At 48.3% G+C, this 18177-nt stretch overlaps 1 long non-coding RNA gene across 2 annotated transcripts; it reads left to right on the top strand.

Annotated features, from left to right (window-relative positions):
* Window positions 1-2189: 2189 nt before the first annotated feature.
* On the top strand, window positions 2190-16554 carry LOC102017094. 2 transcript variants are annotated; one of them, XR_262762.1, is made up of 5 exons: window positions 2190-2446; window positions 2838-2963; window positions 13900-14077; window positions 14974-15137; window positions 15369-16554. It is a non-coding gene; the product is annotated as an uncharacterized LOC102017094 (long non-coding RNA). The 2 variants fall into 2 exon arrangements; XR_001236224.1 differs by having other exon boundaries at window positions 15991-16554.
* Window positions 16555-18177: the final 1623 nt, after the last annotated feature.

The raw sequence follows: 18177 nt of genomic DNA on the forward strand, positions 1-18177 counted from the left end.
ATGGAGTGGCAGTCATCACTGTCACGCCTCCCTCATCAACCTTGGGTTTCTGGCTGGTCACAAGGCATGGCCTGTCTGGCCTGAGCAGAAAAAGAGGTTGTCCATGAGCCCTGCACGGCCTCACATGCTGCTGAGTGAGGCTGGGCTGGGACCAGGCACCATGTGCCTCCTGGTCACCTCTGCTTTTTTCCTGTTGGGCAGCACGCCTGCTGCCCCAAGGCTCCTCAGCAATGCAGGGGGCACCTGGCTATAGTCAAGGGTATATGGTGACTCAGTGGGACATGCACTCAGGTTCTCTGACATGTGACTCATGGCCCTGATATTGTCACATATCAGAGAACTTGAGTCCCTTGATATTGTAGAAGAGTGGTGGGGAGGCAGGTCCCACGGAACATCTTGGGGAATCACCCATTTTATTGATCATTTTATAGAACCAGCTTTTGTTTCATTGACTTTTCTTTATTGTTTTTCAGTTTTCATACTCACTGATATCAGCTCTCTCTCTCTTTTTTTTTTTCTTCTTCTGCTTGCTTGGGTTTATTTGCTCTTCTTTTTCGAGGATCTTGAGGCAGGAGTGTAGATCAGTGCTTTGAGACCCTTCCTCTTTTCTAAGGTAAGCACTTAATGCTAAAAAATCTCTCTGACCACTGCTTTATCTAGGTTCCACAAATTTTGATACAGTAGATTTTCATTTTTATTTGGTCAATGTAGTTTTAAAAAAATTTCCTTTGAGATTTCCTCTTTGACTCATGAATTGTTTTCATGACTATTTTCTGAATGTTTGGAGATTTTCCTTTGTGATAAATTCCATTTGGGTCCATTGTGCTGGAAACTGTACTCCATGATGTCCTGCCTTTTAATTTAGTAAGGTTCACTTCATGGCCCAGGATGTATTCTGTCTTAGTCCATGTTCTGTGGGCCTATGAAAGAATTCACTGTCTGCTGTTGGACAGAGGCATCTATTGATGCTGAGTTGCCTTACATCCTTGCTACACTCTTGTCCAGTTCATTGTATTGCCAACAGAAGAAGACTGACACTTCCAACTGTATCTGTGGACTGGTCTGTTTCTCCTTTCCATTCTCTGCTTCTGCTTCTGCAATTTGAGGCTCTATTGTTTGCTACATATATATTTAAGATTGCTATTTTTGGTGGATTGACACCCTTATCAGTGTATTCTCTCTCTTTCATTTTCCCTTAGAGCCCCCCTTCATCTGACATATAGTAAACAATCCTGCTCCCAATTGACTGTTTGGGCATCTTTTCCTTTGGCTTTCCATCGGCCTGTATTGTTACATTGGAGTGAATCTATTGTAGGCAGCCTCTGGTCAGGCTATGTGGTTTAATCTTCTGTCATCTTGTCTTTCAAACAATATATTTAGATAATTTCCATTTAATGTAATTGCTACTATGTCAAGGCTGCCATTTTAGTTTTGTTTTCTGTGTATTCTTTCGGTTTTTTTTGTTTTTTTTTCTCCTCATCTTTTTTCTGGTTATGGTTTACTTGAGTGGCTCCTTAAAAATAATTCCATTTTTGATCTATCCTGTTTCTCAACAGTGCCTCTCTGTATTTTACTGGTTGCTGGAAGAATGATATTATATGTACATAATTTTTCACAGTCTATTGGTATCTTTGTATTATTCATTTGAGAAAGGAAGACCCATACTTCCTTTTATGTTCCTTTATTTTCTGTTTTTATAATGTGTTTAAAATATCTTCTGTACCCAAATTTAGAGCCCTAACAGTGTTATAATATTTACTTGAACTATCAAAACTAATATAAGGAACTTACAAGGAGAAAGAAAATTTACGGCATTTAGTCCCATTCCGTTTTTTTTCTGTTGTTTTTCCTTCCTGTTGACGGTCCACAGTTCCCACTTTTACCATTTCCTCTCCATTTAGAGGCACCTCACTAGCCATTCCTCACAGGCAGGACTTCTGGTGACAAATTCTCCTAGTTTTCCTCCTCCTGAGAATGTCTTGATTTTCATTGCACTCCTGAAAGGAGCTCTTGCTGGATATACGATTCTGGGGTGACAGCTCTTTCCTTTCTGTACTTGAAAAATGTGGTGTCACTTCCTTCCAGCCCTCATGATTCCTGGTGAGAAATACACTGTCATCCTGCTTGCTTTTTCCTGTAGATAAGATCCTTGCTCTTCTCTGGCTGCTTTAGCTCTCTCTCTCTCTCTCTCTCTCTCTCTCTCTCTCTCTCTCTCTCTCTCTCTGTGTGGTCTTATTTCTAGAGGATTTGTGGATTTTGTTGGGATCATCTTGTCTGGGGCTCATGCATGTTGCTGAATCTGTGTGTTTATGTCTTGCCTAATTTGGGAAGTCTTCAGCCATGAATTCTTCAAATACATTTTCAGGCCTCCCTCCCTTCTTCCCCTTCCTTCCAGGACTCCGAGGATGACGGTGTGGTCTTTCACTACCGTCTACAACTCCCTGAGGTATGTGTCATTTTCCAGCAGATTTCTTTCTGTTGCCGGAAGTGGCTGAGGTCCCTTGAACCTTTAAGTGCAGACTATTTCCTCTGGCTTCCTTGTTCTGCTGGGAAACCACATACTGAATTTTTAAAATTTTGTGGTTGTAACTTACAATTCTAAAATTCAATTTGGTTGTTCTTTCTATCCTCTTTTTGTTTGCTGGAACTTTCTATTTCTCTGGTGATGCTTTCTGTTTTGTCATCGGTGGCAGGCACGTTCATGACTGCTCGCCGACATTCTTTATGACAGCTACTTTAAACGCCTCCAGGTGATTCTAACATTCATCACCTCAGGGTCAGGCCCTCTTGTCATTTATCACTCACTCTGAGATCTTTCTGGGTCTTGATGTGACTAGTGCTTCCTGATGGAAACCTGGACATCCTGGGCATCATGTTCTGACATGTTGGATCCTACGTAAGCTTCTGTTCTGGTGACTTCTGATACTGCTCTGTGCGAAGGGGTGCCACCTCCCAGCTGCCAGGTAGGATGAATGTCTCGTTGCTCCACTGGCGTCTATTGTCATCATGTGGTGCTGATGACATTGTGTGGGGCTTTGCTGCTCTGGTAGGAATAAAGATCATGGATCCCCACATGAATTTTCTGAGGCCACCCTGACAGGGAGAGAGGGGAAGAAAGAGGACAGTGACAGAGACGTTCAGAGGGACAAGAAGGAAACAGAAGAGATGGCAGTAAGGAATGTAGAAAGCGGAGATGCCAAGAGTACGAGGTCAAGGTGTGAGGCAGAGAGAAGACTCCATGAAATGGAGACAGAGCCAGCCTGCATGCCTGTGGACTCAGGGCCACAAAGCACCTGGAGTCACAGATAAGCCAAAGCCTTCCTGCCTCCTGAGGGGGAAGAGCTGCTTGTCTGAGATAGGACCTCAAATGTTGGGCTGCTGAGGGTGGTCTGGAAGGTCTAGACCTTCTCCTGCATGTGGGGCTGCCTGTCCACCTCCCATTCATTCTTCTGCCTTCCAGACCCTGGGACACTGGGATCCTCTGCTTTTCCTGGGTCAGTATGGAAGACCATAGCAGTCTCTGTCTCTTTAATGGAGAGGATTCTCAGAAAGCATGGGTTACAGAACTGGGGCCTCATGCAGCTGCTTAATCTTGGGCGTGGTCTCCAGAACTGTGAGCAGTCACTCCCTATTGTTTATGAGCAGAATCAGTTTTTCACAATGGCAGTGATAGTGGAGAGCCTAGGTTCCTTCATGTGTGGGCAGCTACAGTGGGCCCTGGTGGTACACACAGACACTATCACCATCCTTGGGCGGCCTTCTCATGCTGGGGCTTTGATGATGGCCTCATGCATGGGGGTGCCAAGCCTGCCCTGCTTCTGGGCCCCAGAAGCCCTAGACAAAGGATAAGAGTCGTGGTGGGACACGGAGCTTGGCAAGGTTCTGGGAGTGCGGTCTTGTGTGGATCAGACCCCGAGGCAGCAATTTGGGCTTTATAAACTCACAGTGTGAAGTCAAACCCCCAGCGTGTGGGCCTCTGTCTCAGCACTTGCCAGCGCTGTCTCCTGTAGGCAGACCGGTATAGAGAGAGTCTGAGTGTGGCCAATGTGGTGAGGAAGACGTGGGTTCAGGAGGGACACATGGGAAGGAGGCTGCCTTCGAGGAACCTGCAGTCTGTAGGGGAAACAGTTCCCACAATAATTTTCCGGTCCTCGGTTACCATGTGCCAGCACTTTGTACTCTCTCTAGTCACTTAGTTTACCTACCTTGGGCATGCATGTGTGGGGGCATGTGCTTGCACGTGAGTGTGTGTGCTTGCACTGTCTAGCTCCCTTCTGAAGGTGTGGACATTCACTGTGGATGTTTTCTTTTCTGTCCATTCCTTTCCTGGTCACAAAGTGAGCTCTCAGATTATGTCATCAAATTAATGAACTCTAAATAAAGAGGACATGGGACATGTGCATTCCATCACCAAGAGCTAAAACTAGGTGATGGGCCATGTCCCTGCCCCCACCTGTGTGAGGGTTTTCTGCTTTGTCCTGCTTAGATCCAAGGGTGTGCAGGGACCAGCAAGGGGGACAGCCAGGCATGAGGGCATCAGGCACTGATGGGTTCTGTGGTGTGGACGATTTTAAGATATTCACACCCTTGGATGCAGTAATTCCCTACTATGGTGTATTATCACAAAATAATTGGACCAGAGTCTGTGAATGCGTAAGGAAGTATAGTGGGCCCTGCTGGTTACAGGCCACTGTCTGATGCAAAGCTGGAAATGTACAAAACATCCATGGGCAGCAGGGCTGTTAAGTAGAGGATGCCAGGTCCAAAGCACAGATTCCCTGAAGCCAGCAAGGCAGTGTGGATTTGCATTTATTGCTGTGGAAAGATGCCCATGGAGTATATTATTGCGCAGAACGCAGACTACAGAGACGGTGGGTTGTGCATCCCAGGTGGGGCCACTGTGAAACTCTCTCTTTTCCTCGGCTCTGTAGCTCTCCAGGTATGAACAAGAATTATGGAAAATACAAAGATTAAAAACCTATTTACTGCTGTGTTAAGGGTGCCAGAGAACGAGATCGTCAGTAATTTTCTTCCACTTCATCATTCCTTTAGGTATCATCTTAGTTTTTTATTTTATGTTTTTTGCAGTCAATGCTTATTACTTTAATAACCATAAAAGTGTTATTTTTGTATTGAAAGTGATTCTTCTCTGCTCAGTGCTAAAGGTGGGGCCTTGGTGCTGGAACTCCCCTGGACTCACCACAAGGAAGAAAATCTATTTATAGCATTGCCTGAGTCCTGTGAGGCTGGTGCTGAGTAGGGTGTGTTCATGCAGACACTGAACTACTCCAGGCCCTGCCTTTGTCTTTTTATTTCTTAATTTCTGTTTTTATGGTGCTGGAGATTAAACCCCAGGGCCTCATGCATGCTGGGGCTGTGCTCTGTTACAGAATATGGATTTGAGGGGACACTACTTATTTTACTGCAAGATCCCAGTAGTTTCAAGTACTAAAAAAGAATCCCTTTCCCCTCGATCATTGAGAGAGTAACTGTTCCTCTCTCTGGTCTCACAATCATGGGGGTATTGTGTGGTGTCCTGCTTTGTCTGGGCCAGGCTGCCCTGACACCATAGCTTGGACTGAGTGGGCAGCCAAGGTTTGTGCATAGTAGTTGTGTTGGTCCCTGCTGGCTTGTACCCCTTTCTCTTGGGGATAAAGGCTCAGCAAAGCTTTAGGACTTGCAGCCCAGGATGTTTTTGCACCAGTCCCAAAAGCTTGTCATCTGGAGCCACTAGACACCTCCCCTGCCCAAGGCTTCTGGGCTTTGAGAACAGTTGGACATCAGGTTTGGGCTCGCCTCTGTTTCTCTCGCACTGTTTCTTATGGTCACTTAACACAAAGAACCTTTTTCTTCTGGAAGAACTTCAGATTCACAGATGTATTTCAAAAACAACAGAGAGGGCTCCTGTGTATCTACCTTCAGTTTCTCCTGTGATTAACATTTACGTCACTGTGGCACATCCTTAGGGACTAAGGAAGAGGCATGGGCAAAGTGCTTTTAGCTAAACTCTACACTCAGAGAACAGTTAGTCAGTTTTTACCTGTTCTTCTTTTGTGTCTCAAGATGAGGCTCCTCTTGGCAGTGACAATTTCTCAGATTTTCTTTGCTTTTGGTGGTAAGTCTTTTAGGGAGTGTGACTATCTCAGTGTGTTTCCCAGGACTGAATGGGACCCACGTCTTTGGGAGGCCACCAAGCTAAGGTGCACACACCACACAGCCTACTGTAGTGTGACCTGTCACTTAACTTTGGTCACCTAGCTGAAGTCATGTGTCAGGTTTCTCCAGTGACCCCTTTCTTGTATGCTTTAGGAAGAGGCACTGTGCACAGCTCCAGCTGAGAAATGGAGGTTGTGCTCCATGTCTTAGGGGGAGGAGTATCCATATAAAACATTTGGTATTTTTGACAAGGATTACTTGCTCTATATACATATGTATGCTCTGCTTGTCTATCATCTATCTATCTATATCTGATCAGACACTCTTTCCTTCTTGCAAGTAGTTCCTCCATTTCTAATCAGAGAAAGGCTCTTTCTGTCCTATAGGCAGCTTGGGAAGCCAAGTGGATGAGGCTGCAGTTTAGATTAACAAACGGTAGGCTGCATTGAAGCTATGGAGTCCTGGTGGTGGTGTCCACCCTGAAGATGTCATCTTGCCTAGATCTGATCAAAAGCCCCTCTTGCCTTGCCTCAGTGCCTTTGTACCTGCTGGTCCCCACCCCAGGTCTTCTCACACTGCTCCTTCCCTATTTCAGTTCCCAGCAGGGCTTTCTGCAGCACCCTCCTGCCCCTCTTAGCTCAGCACCCTGTCCACTTCCTTCTTAGGTCCTTCCCAAACCGTAGGCTTTTGTCCCTACCTCCATCACTGCTACCCTGTGGGTCTGTGACTGGTGACTGCTGCTGCCTCTCCATGCAGTCCTGGTGCTGGTGGGGATGATCCGGGCTGCCAGCTGCAGAAACAGCCTCAGTGCAGAAACAAAAGGCTCACGTGTGTTCTCTGGGACTCTGGGTTTTGATTTCAGCCTCAAAAGAGTGAGCAGCCTTGGTTTGATCACAGCTGGGCAGGCAGCTTTATTATGCAATGGGAAATTTGCTGAAGTTGCAGTTGGAACTGGGGAGGGAAAGGGAGTTCTTTGCTTTGGTTGAATCTCCAGGGCCCCCTCCCCCGCCATGCCCATGTAAGTGCTTCCAGACTCTGCTAGGCCCCTCCTGCCTCTTTGTTCTACACACACTCTCCTGATCTCCCTGAAGGGAGGCCAGGTACACTGTGGGCTGCAGAGGCTCACTCTTCTGGGCAGCAGTTTGTGAAATAAGAGAACTTGAACTCACTTAAGGAGGGCCTCCCATGGCACATCAGACCCACCTCTCTGTTTTCTAGATGGGGAGATGGGATCAACGCTGCCCTGCCCAAGCTGCCCAGTCTGTGGGTCTCTGTTGTGACAGCTGAAATGGCTGTAACCACATGCCTTGCTCTTCTAGTCCCAGCTGTGTTCCTGGTGGGCAATGTGTCCTAGGTAAACCGCAGATTGCTCTGAGCTGTCCCCTTCCCTGGAAAGCTGAGGATGGCACCTGTGCCACGTGGCCCCAGTAAAGAAAGGCCACTGCAAAAAAGATCATGGGCTTTGCTGGGCCCAGAGACCACACAGAGGCAGCTGCTCCCAGACCCCCTCACAGGTATGGATCTGTGCCCCAGCCAGTCTTGTCCCCTGCCCCATGTGATATTTCTCACAGCGACCCACAAGGGCTTTCCCTTGGGAAGCACAGAAAGGTAGTTCTCAGCCAGTGCACGTCTCTGTCTCTGGACAGCAGGCAGCAGGTGCCTAATCCCTGGCCATGCCGAGCAGTAGTAAAAGCTTCACATTTCTACCTTAATTCAGCGGTGCATTTGGAGAGTTCAGAAACACTTTCCTTCTGGGAAGCGAGAATAGAAAGAACTAGGTGAAGCCTCCTATGCAGGCAGCAGCATCTGGCTCCTCCCCATACCTGCCTTCTGCAGGTACAGGACCCTGTGTCACAGAAAGGTTCTGGGGTCCTATGGAGTGTGGGACAGAGGACAGACTCCTGTAGATGGGAAAAGCCCCCATTGCTCAGGGTAACAAGGCCTCAGTGAGGTGCTTCCTGCAGCCAGCCCCAAGGCTGGGGCTTCTGGCACTGTCTATATCATTGGGAGTGAGTTACCGCTCAGCCCAGGGCTGGCCACTGAGATGGGATGGCAAGCGCTCTAATTACCAAATGTCCTGCATGATTAACTAGGAAATTAATAGGCCAAATACTTCCTTTCCACCTGGCGAGCATCTCAGAATCCCATAAACATGCTGAAATCCAAATGCCGAGGAATGGCTTGGCTCCATCCCCCATCCATCAGCGCCTGGCAATTTATGGCCTTTCCAGAGAGCCTTTCCTGGTGCCAGGACCTCATCCAGCAAGGCAGAAACTGGGTCTCAGTGCCCACCTGTTCCCTCACCACCAGCTCCCAACCCAGCCCTGGATACTGGGCCCAGGTCTGAGCCTCAGGAACGGGGCTGTGCAGGATGGGTTCAGTTCCCAGCCCTGCCACTTCAAGATGTTCCTGGGTGTCACCTCCTGTGTTTCCATTTCCCTATTTGTGCAGTGGAGGTGAGGTTTTCCATTTGTGCCTCCTGAGGGCTAGGGCTAAGTGTCGGTGTGAATTTTTAGCGGTAGCTGTTTCCTACCTTGCCTGTGTCCTTACCCACTGAGGGACTGGTGAACCTGAAGCATTGGCCCCTGTCCTGGAGTGGGGCACTGCACCATAAAGTGTAGTTTTTCTTTGTTCTGAGAGTCCCCTGAACACTCCGGACAGGCAGCAGTGGCTCTCCACCCTCTTGCCCTTTTGCTCACCCCTGCCAAGGGTCAAGCCCTGCTTCCCTGGCTCTGTCTCAGAGTGCAAGCTGCCTGATACTCAGGTGGGGACCCCCTGGTTCGTTTGAACCCTTTTCCATTCCAGCCCCTGTCACCGGGCAGATTTTTTCCTCTTGGCTTTTATTTCAGCATGGGCTTTGCAAGGAGGAGTGGAGGGGAGGGAGATCAGGTACAGGACATAGGTATCTCAGCTGCCACACTGGACAGAGCCTGCGATGTGACAGGGCTGATCTGGGAGGGTGTGGAAGATCAACCATCTAGTCCTGGCTTCAAAACTTAAAGGAGCATAAACAGGGGATCACAAGCCACAGGCTCACAAGTCACAAGTCACAAGGTCCTGCTACCCTTGTAGTATTCCGCTTCAAGAGGATGATGGGACCGCAGCACCCCATCCTCTGGTCCGCTGCATTCCTGAACTTCATCTCCTGCCTCTCTGCTTCTATCTCAAAGTAGAGAGGACTAACAAAGGCACTTCATTGCTTAGCCAGCCTGAGCCTGTAATCTACTGCTAGTGCACACTCCGTGGGCCACCATTTAAAGGTGTCAAATCTTAGTGCCTGGGTTTATTCACCTGCAGTATGCAATGAGGTCTGCTTCCCTGAAAGGAGCAGCAGGGGGACTTCTTCAGTACCCTAAAACAGCACCTGGTGGATCCAGGGTTCGAGGGAGTCCTTCCTTGGGGGACAGTCAGCAAGGGTGGGGGACAGTGGGGCAATAGCTGCGAGCAGCAGAGAAGGCCAGGTGAGCTGGGACCAGCCCTGGAGCAGCACTTCTGGAAGGGGAGCTGCAGAGTCCTGCAGGCAGTCATTCACCAAATGTGTCCCACGGGCAGTGGCTTGGGTTATTTTGAGGTCATTTTCAGTTGGGATGACTTTTGAGCATTTTGAGGATTTAACTCATTGGTTCCTCTGGAAGTAAATTTATAGCCCATGAGGTTCACTCCACCGTGGTCAGGAAGGAGGGCGGAGGGCTGGCTGGATCGGACAGGGGCTCTGGGGCTGGGGGGCTGGGCTCTGCGGGTGGGCCTGAAATGTGCAGGAGACCTCTCTTCCGCTCTGCTCAGCCCACCTCCACCCTCTCACCGCCTCGCTGAATTCCATCGGGATTAGCGTTAAGTATAGTTAAAAAAAAAATCAGGGCACAGAAAAGTGAGAATTAAGTAGAATTTAATATTCATCATGCCTCGGGAGAGAAAAGATTTCCTAAGTTTAGAACTAATACAAGGAACTAAGAGAGAAAATATGGACAGACCCGACTGCATAAAAAGGAAAATTGCGTGCCTGTCAAAATTAAACCACCAAACAAAAAAAAAATGACCTGGAAAAAATATTTTCAGCAAATATGATAGACAGAAGCTTAATTTCTTTATTAAATAAAGAGCTTATAAGACTTTCTCCGAAGACGTGGAAACGCATATGATGAGAAATTCAGATGTTTTTAAGAGAGAAGAGGTTGTTAAAATGATTGGGGAAAGCCGGCCTTCCACACAGAGGAAGCACCCTGCTGATAAGGTGAGCTTGGGGCAGGACTGAGCGTGGTTTATTTATTTTTTCTTTGTATTTTCCTACTTTTCTCTAAGGAGTATGCTTTAACTTTAAAAAAAAGTGGTACAAGTCAATTAGTATTTTGTGATCCATTAGTACTATTGTAAATATTAGTACTAGCCACTACTAATAATTGATTGCTATGCATCAGGTATTTTCTACATATCATCATCTCACTCAATCCACATATTTAATCTTCCCTTACCACAGTAAGAACTTGTAATTATTCCCATTTTAAAGATAAACAAACCAAAGGCAGAAGAAGTAAAGAACATGCCCAAGGTAAGAGCCGATGAGTGGCAGAGTGGCTTATGAGACATCAGCCCTTTACCCCTAAGGATGATCAAAGAATGCCTACAAAGTGGGGTCCTCTGTAGGACTCTGGCAGCCAGAGCTCCTGTCCCTCCTGGATCAGTGTCTGGTGTGTGTGTGTGTGGCCCCAAGGAACCCGTGTCTTTTGGGAAGGGCAACTCTTTCTATCCCCATTTCCTGGCCTCATCCCCACTTCCCTGAAAAACAAAAAAGCCAAAAGCACTAGGAGCTTTGGCACTTGAGGAGAGATGGGCAGGAGTCACCATGTGCTTGTTCCCCACCTGCGCTAAATGCTTATTAGAAATATGAAAACAAATGTTCTTAGACTAATTGACTAAAACTCCTTGAACTTGACACAAGTTGGAAAAAATAGCAGAAAAGATCAAAAACATTCAGAAACAGCTGAGCACGTCTTCCTGGAAGGCACGTGCTATGTTTGGTGAATTCTCATTACAATTACCTACTAAGGCAGAGGTGTCCTTAGCAGAGCTGTCTACCTCGTCCTTGAAAGGCTTCCAGTGGAGACAGCCAGGGATGAAAGGACCAGGAAGCAGGCTGTTGTAGGAGCAGATGGCCCACTGCCCCTGGAGGGGGTTGAGGTGAAAGCCCTCCGCCATGTCTGTGGGGGGCCCAGGAAGCTGTCAGGGTGTGACAGGAGTTAGAACACAGGCCCAGTGGGGGGGAATTGGCCCTGTCCAGCAGCCAAGGAGCCTACCTGAAGGAGGTGGGAGTGGCTCCTGGTTAAGGCTTCAAGACTGAGTTACAGAGGTCTAAGGAGATATGAAAGTGATTTTTCTGCAGGGTTCAGGATGTCCACGGAGAAGCAGAGGGGCTGGAGAGGAGGGGAGGAGGGAGCACATTTCCAGGGCCCGACATGATGGGTGCACTGTGGCCTTTGGCTTCTAGGAAATGGAAAGAGTGTCTGGCAGCTCCCAGAATGGTTTCCGAGAATCCCAGTGTCTCTGGGGAGCTGAAAAGAAAGGCCCAGCAATTAACAAAGGCAGAAGCAGAGGAGGCACTGTTGCAGATATTAACAGTGAAGAAACCTGGATTTCCTCATCTTTTTAAAGCACTCCTCTGTTGTTATTGGTGTTCCCGTTCTATAAGGGAGGAAACTGCAGGTCAGAGGATACAGAGCCCAAAACCCCACAACTTGTCCTGGTCTGATCCCTCTGGCTCAGATGTATGGCTTCTGGCCTGGCCCTGAGGCTGGGTTTGCGTCATGCTCTCAAAATTGCCAGGCCCAAGGAGAACAGGGGATAGGCATCTCCTTGCTCAAAGCTCATATCACAGGTCCTTTGTTTCTAACAAGTCATGCTTGCTCCTGTCCAAGGGTCTGACGTCAGGACTTGAGCACTGACAGACAATTGTGCCTGATCATCTGGGGGCTGGGCCAGGCTTGGTTCTGTTTGTAGCCTAGTGCCAGCATGCAGTAAGTGCTTCATAAATGTGCCCTGAACAACCAGTTCCAGAGAACAAGTGCTCTTCAGCTGTGGGAACTTTGGTGTGGAGTGCCCTGACCCCAGGTGAAATTAACTCAGGCCCCCTTCTAGTTCCAAAAATGCTCACCTCAATTCCTCTTGTGTATCCCAAATCCTTCTGGTTCTCTCCCTTCACCTCCACCCAGACCTCCAACTCCACTCTTCGCAATTATTGCTTTGATTCCTCAATTCAAAGCAAATTGAGCCAATTTAATGTATTTTAATTCCCTTCCAGTGGGTTCTTTCTGTTCAGTTCAATTTCATTTCTTCAGTCTGACCAAATTCAATTCCTTCAATCCATTTCAAGTGTCCTCAATCCAGTTTTATGACTTTGACCCCATCCTGACCACTAATTCAACTCCAGTCAATTTTTCCCTTCCATCCATGCTGACTCACCTCCCTTGGGCCCCTAGCTCTGCCTGAGGTGTTCTCACTTTAAGGATGATCTCATACTGTCCTGGTTTCTTAAGCACCTGCGCCCTGCAGGGCACAGACCACCCTGACTTGGGATGACCAAGAGGCCCTATTAGGAGGCTGATCTGCAGAAGAGAGGATGCATATACATCCACTTGCTATGGGGAGAGCTGTCACATGCCTGCCATTTTACATTCTCAAGATGACGCCAAGAGAAAGATATTTTTGTCTTGGTCATTCTCCTTGCTGTAGAGAAGGGTACTGAGGTCCATCCCATCCCATCTCATCCCATCCCATCCCTCTGCTTTCATGGAACCATGGCCTTGAAATTGGGTCATTACTGATGAAACTTGAGCTTGGTATTTACTTGAAAAAAATGATATCCTATTTAGTTGATGAATTTTCCCAACAGTGTCAAGTGATTGCTGTGTGCTAATCACTGTTCCAGAAATGGGGATGCAGTGATGAGGGAGAGAGCAGTGATCATATCCCAGTGCACCTAAGGTCCCTAGTGGAAGGTGGCAGGTCACCTGAGCAAGGTGGGGGTGCCCCTAGCCCAGGCTGGCCCTCTGGCCTGGGTGGGGTGGGAGCAGGAGATGCTTCCTGGTGACAGCATGCCTGCACAGACCAAGTGCTGCTGCATGCCACTGAGTGCACAAGTTATGGCCTTCCTTAGTCATCGGGGGATGACTGTCCCCCAGTATTAGTTACCTGCATGAACCTGAAGCTTCGTACTCCTGCCCATGGAACACAAAGTGACCCATGCCACCACTGCAGGCACAGACTTTGTTCTGAGCAGCTTTCATCACTCCACTAAGCAGCCTGCCTGCCTGCTTCTAGTTATACTCATACCCACCTGGCGAGTAACATCAGACCAGCTCCCTTGGCTCCAATCACTAAGGCAATGACTCCTTAGTCCTTTTGGACCTACTGACTCTAGCTGCTCTGGCTAAGCCTTCTACCCCCTGTGGTTGCCATCTCGCTTTTGCCTTCCTAGCTGAGTTTTGGTCTTCCAAAAGCAGTAAGACTTTGACAAGTAGACATATGTGCTAAGAGGATCATCCAAGAAGTGGAAACAAGGGTTTAGAGGCAAAAACTGGCTAAAAGGAAGCAAAATTAGGGCAACACAAAGACGGCACTGAAGAACTGGAGAGAATTGGGGGCCTATTTTCCCTACAGAAGACACATATTCAGAGAAGAATTGGGAGATGGTTTATGACCTCCACTTCCATTTTCCATCCACCCAGTTATTTTCTGTTTTCTCTGTTTCAGGCATACTTCTGAAGCTCTCCCGCTAGAGCCCAGGGATTGGAACTTCAGCATCTTGTCTCTGGACAGCGCTTCAAATAACTTTGTGCCTCCTCTCTCTGCACCTCACTTACTCCTGCTGCAGCCCCCAAGGAACCCACTTATCTGGTGGCTAATCTGCCAAATCCCTCCTAATGGATAGGTAAAGAGAACTGTACTTGTGTCTATGTCTTAATGTCGCTATGCCCCTCCCTCACCTATCACTCTAGTGGTCTTGAAGGGGTAATGAAGTAATGCTCACCAGATGCTTGACAAACATCAAGTTTTCAGCAGCCAGAGTTCCTGCCCCCTGAGCCAAGTCTAACCTTAGTAGTGAGCAAGGGAGAGATCTACTTGCATACCTGCCCAGATCTTTCTTGAGCAGGTATGACTGTTGTATAAGGACATACAACAGTCCCAAAACCCTGTCTTCCATTTGCGAGTGCTTCTGCTTCTGGGCCCTCTTAGGGTTCCTCAGTGTGTTTTGCTTACACATCTGCTCTGGGCTCTGTGCTCTCAAGCCTCCACCCCACCGCAAACTTCTCCTCAAACCCCCATAACACAGACAGTTATGGTCCATGCTATTTGGAGCTTTGGAGGTTCCACCATCATCCTGCAGAATGGCCTTGACCATTCTCCTGGTTTCCAGGAGCCCAAATTCCTATTTTGAGCATTGGAAATCATAAGTCTGACCCCTGGGGTTGTTGCACAGGAGGAAGCACAGCCTGGTCCCATTTGAGATCACCTAAACCCTGAGTTCTAGAAAGATGACACTTGATTCAGGAATGGAGACTTCATGGTAAGGTTCCAGCAGTGTGATAAGATACTAGAGACACAGGCTATTGATCTGCCTCTACCATCGTGTTTAGTGGCTATGTGATATCCTTCACTGGGCTCCTCAGACAGTGAGCATCTATGTTACACAGGAGGCCAGGACAGAAGCTCAAGTGGGAGAAATAGGTGTCTGTCCAGAGCTAGTCAGGAGGACTTGTGCATTGTTGTGGTGACAGAATTCCAGTGACAATGTTAGAACTAAAGTTTCATCTCATTCTTGTCCAGGATCTTGGATGTTGAGGCATCCTGTCCCACCCACTGGTTTTGCCTTGTGGGCCAAGGATCTGCAGTGGGTTGCTGCCATCTGTATGGGGTCTTCAAGATGGTGTTTCAGGGCCTGTAATTTCCCTATCCTGCATGATCTATGACTCATAAGAAATCAGCACAAGGTGAGTTCTTCCAGGGATGATTCATCCCAGTTGAGCTGATCTCCAGACCATGCAAGAGATGGCTTTTCATCTAGGGAAGTTCAGACCAGTAGGCAATTTCAAAACAAAGAATGATTCCAAAAAGCAAAGCTGGCCAAGAGTAACCCCTCTCCCTGACACAATTCTCTGAGCCCATATATCTGTGCTCCTTCCTGAGGAGGTTGGGAACCTGTGACAGGCTTTTGCTTACAGCTTAACTATTCACTGGGTCAGCATACCTGTGGCTCCAGAGCCCTTCCACCCACTTTCTCCATGGAAGACTGGTGGGACTCTGAGGAGCTGGACTTCAGCACTTCGTCTCTGTGAACAGCACCCCAGGCCCTATGCTGCATTGCTTCTTCACAGACACAGGCATCCACTTAGCCATCCATGAGCAGCCACATGCACCAGCCACCAAGCCAGGTGTTGCTTCATCCTGTGCAACCCCAAGGGTTGTACTTTCCAATGCTCAAGATAGGAAGCTGGGCTCCTATGGTAAAAGCCATTCTGCAGGAAGATGGTGGCACCTCTAAAACTCCATCAAGAATGACCCTCTGTGTTATGGGGGTTTGAGGAGAAGTTGGGGTGGGGGCTCGGGAGCATAAAGCCTAGAGCGGATGTGTAGGCAAAGCACAGAGATGAACAGAGCCCAGAAACAGAGGCACTCTCAAATGACAGAAGATGAAGATTTGCTTGAAATCTTGGTGCTGTACTAAAAGGGATAAGGAATCCTGGGAACCTCTCAAGGACAGTGCATAGATAAAAAGGAAGGTGTGAGGGCCCCTTTGCAATTCCAGCTCGGTGCTGATTACAACTATCCTCTTCCGTCTTTCAGAATTTGAGTCTGGTTTTTTGGTCCAACTATATGGTAGTTTGGGAGCTGCCAATCTTAACTTGGCCCCACCCACTGCCTACAGCTGATTGGCACAGAAACAGCTACCCAACTCAACCTGGGCCAATCATAGTGCTTCCCTGGAATTTCCAGTTACTAAAAATGAAACTCTGGACCCTGGTTTGAACTTCAGTGTGAGCTTTAGTCCTTATTTACTTTCAGGTCATGAGAGAGGGAGGTTCAACTCAGAGAGGGCAGTGTATTTCCAAGGGCCATGCTTATGAGGCCCCACTACTGGTTGGGGACTACATATTCTTCCTTGGAGGTCTCCCTTGTCACCCAGTTCCAGGTACTACACTGTTGAGCTCTATTGTACTGTTGTGTGGTGGACACTTGTCCCTTCCTGATACTTCCTGTGGTTTTCTTATTGTTCCCTTGTACACTTGCTGGGATAGCACCTGGCCCTGAGTATACCCTTAGTGCTTATGGTCTAAGCAGAGGAATGCTAGCTTTGCTAGGGGATGGTTGAATAGCTGTCCTTGGGTCCTGTGAGCCAATAAATTCTCTTTTTCTCTCAGTTTGTGTGTGCTATGCTTCTAGCACTTGCAACAAGAAGCCTGAAAAACAGGACATCTATGGCCTTTAGACAGTCTTCCTTCTCAGCACCTGGGCATCTAGTTTTATACCTGCAAAGGGAAAGGAAGTGACAGAGCCACTCAGGGATGGTGGGGACTAGATGCTTGCCTGCCTCTCACCCAGATTGCAGAGCCCAGTGTGGGCATTTAGGGTCCTGAGATCTGGGCCACCCCTCTCAAGCACAGAGGGAGCAAGGAAGATCTCAGCCTCCCTTAGCATCTGTCTTTCTATCTGGAAGTGCAGACTCCATGAAGTCAGCCTCTGACCCCCACAGTGAGCTTCTCTAATAGTCTGAATCGATACTCTTCTTGCTCAAAGTGCATTGCGCTCCTATAGAATGTCTGGGCACGTGTCCTGGGATGATTATGGGAGGTTAAATTCTGCGAGTGATCCTGCTGAAGGTCAGAGACCCTTGGGTTTCCCCAGGTTGCTCAGCATGTTTGTGGTCCAGCCGGAGGAAAAATCTTGGTTGGTTCAATTCCTTAGGTTGTGCTTGGGCCTTTCTGTAATTTCCCCACAATGTTCATGAACCTCCATGATGTCACAGCGTGTCCCTCGAGATGCCATCTGGATGTTGGAGAGGATGACAGGCCAGAGGGGTGAGTTCGCATATTGGATGTCACGCAGCAAATTGGCAGGAGAAGGCAAAGAATAGGCTGGCGATCTGCTCCAAGTCTCAGCCCTTGCATTCGTCTTTGTCTGGCCACCCTAAGGGAGCTGCGCACCACCCACAAGCTAGCTGGGGCAGAGAGAGGGTTAAGGGGGGACAGCCTGCCTGTACCGCTGGGCCGTGTGCTGGTGTACGCAGGAACGACAGAGCTAATTTCCCAAACACCATCTGAACTGAGTGCATGTTGATGAGGATGATGGTTTTTTAAACTTTAAATTAGAAATTACATTTTCCTTTGCCAAAATAAAGGTGAGAAATCCAATGAATTTGGTTTGGAAAGGGGCTGGAACCGCGGAGAACGTGTCTGCCAGACTCTTTTGAACAAAGAGTCTGGAGCCTGGTGTGTTTGTGGAGGTCAGTCCCAGGTCCTGGCTCCCAACTCTTTGCACCTTGGCCTGAGTAGACTTGGGCTGCAGTGCTCAGGTGTGGGTAAGAAGTGGGCTGTGGCCAGAGCCTCTATGCCTTTCCCTGGGAAGAGGGTCTGTTCCTCTTCTTCTTGGGGGATCACTGTAGGATGTGAGGATGCAGCAGACACCTAGGCTGAACCTGTGCTCCCAGGAGCAGCTGCTATCTCACTGTCACGTTCACCAGCACCTGTATCTTGTGCAGGGGGTGGGGCAAGCTGGCTTTGTCTCCAGAGAAACACTGGTACATGGAGCTACAGAGGCAGGAACAAGGCTATCCAGGTGCAGAAGCCCTGCAGGGTGGAGGAGGAACAGCACACCCTGTGGAAGTTGCTTTCTCAGGTATGGAGCGTCCGTCCTCCATAGTGGTACTGGCTTTGGCTGTTCTCTGGAAATGGTTTAATTTGCATTACCTGGACCCACTGCAGGCTACTCTTATGGAAGCTTCCAGAATAGAATGTGAAAGGGTTACTGGCTTAG

Source organism: Chinchilla lanigera, unplaced genomic scaffold, assembly GCF_000276665.1.
Source record: "Chinchilla lanigera isolate Chin_1 unplaced genomic scaffold, ChiLan1.0 scaffold00053, whole genome shotgun sequence".
NCBI lineage: Eukaryota > Metazoa > Chordata > Mammalia > Rodentia > Chinchillidae > Chinchilla > Chinchilla lanigera.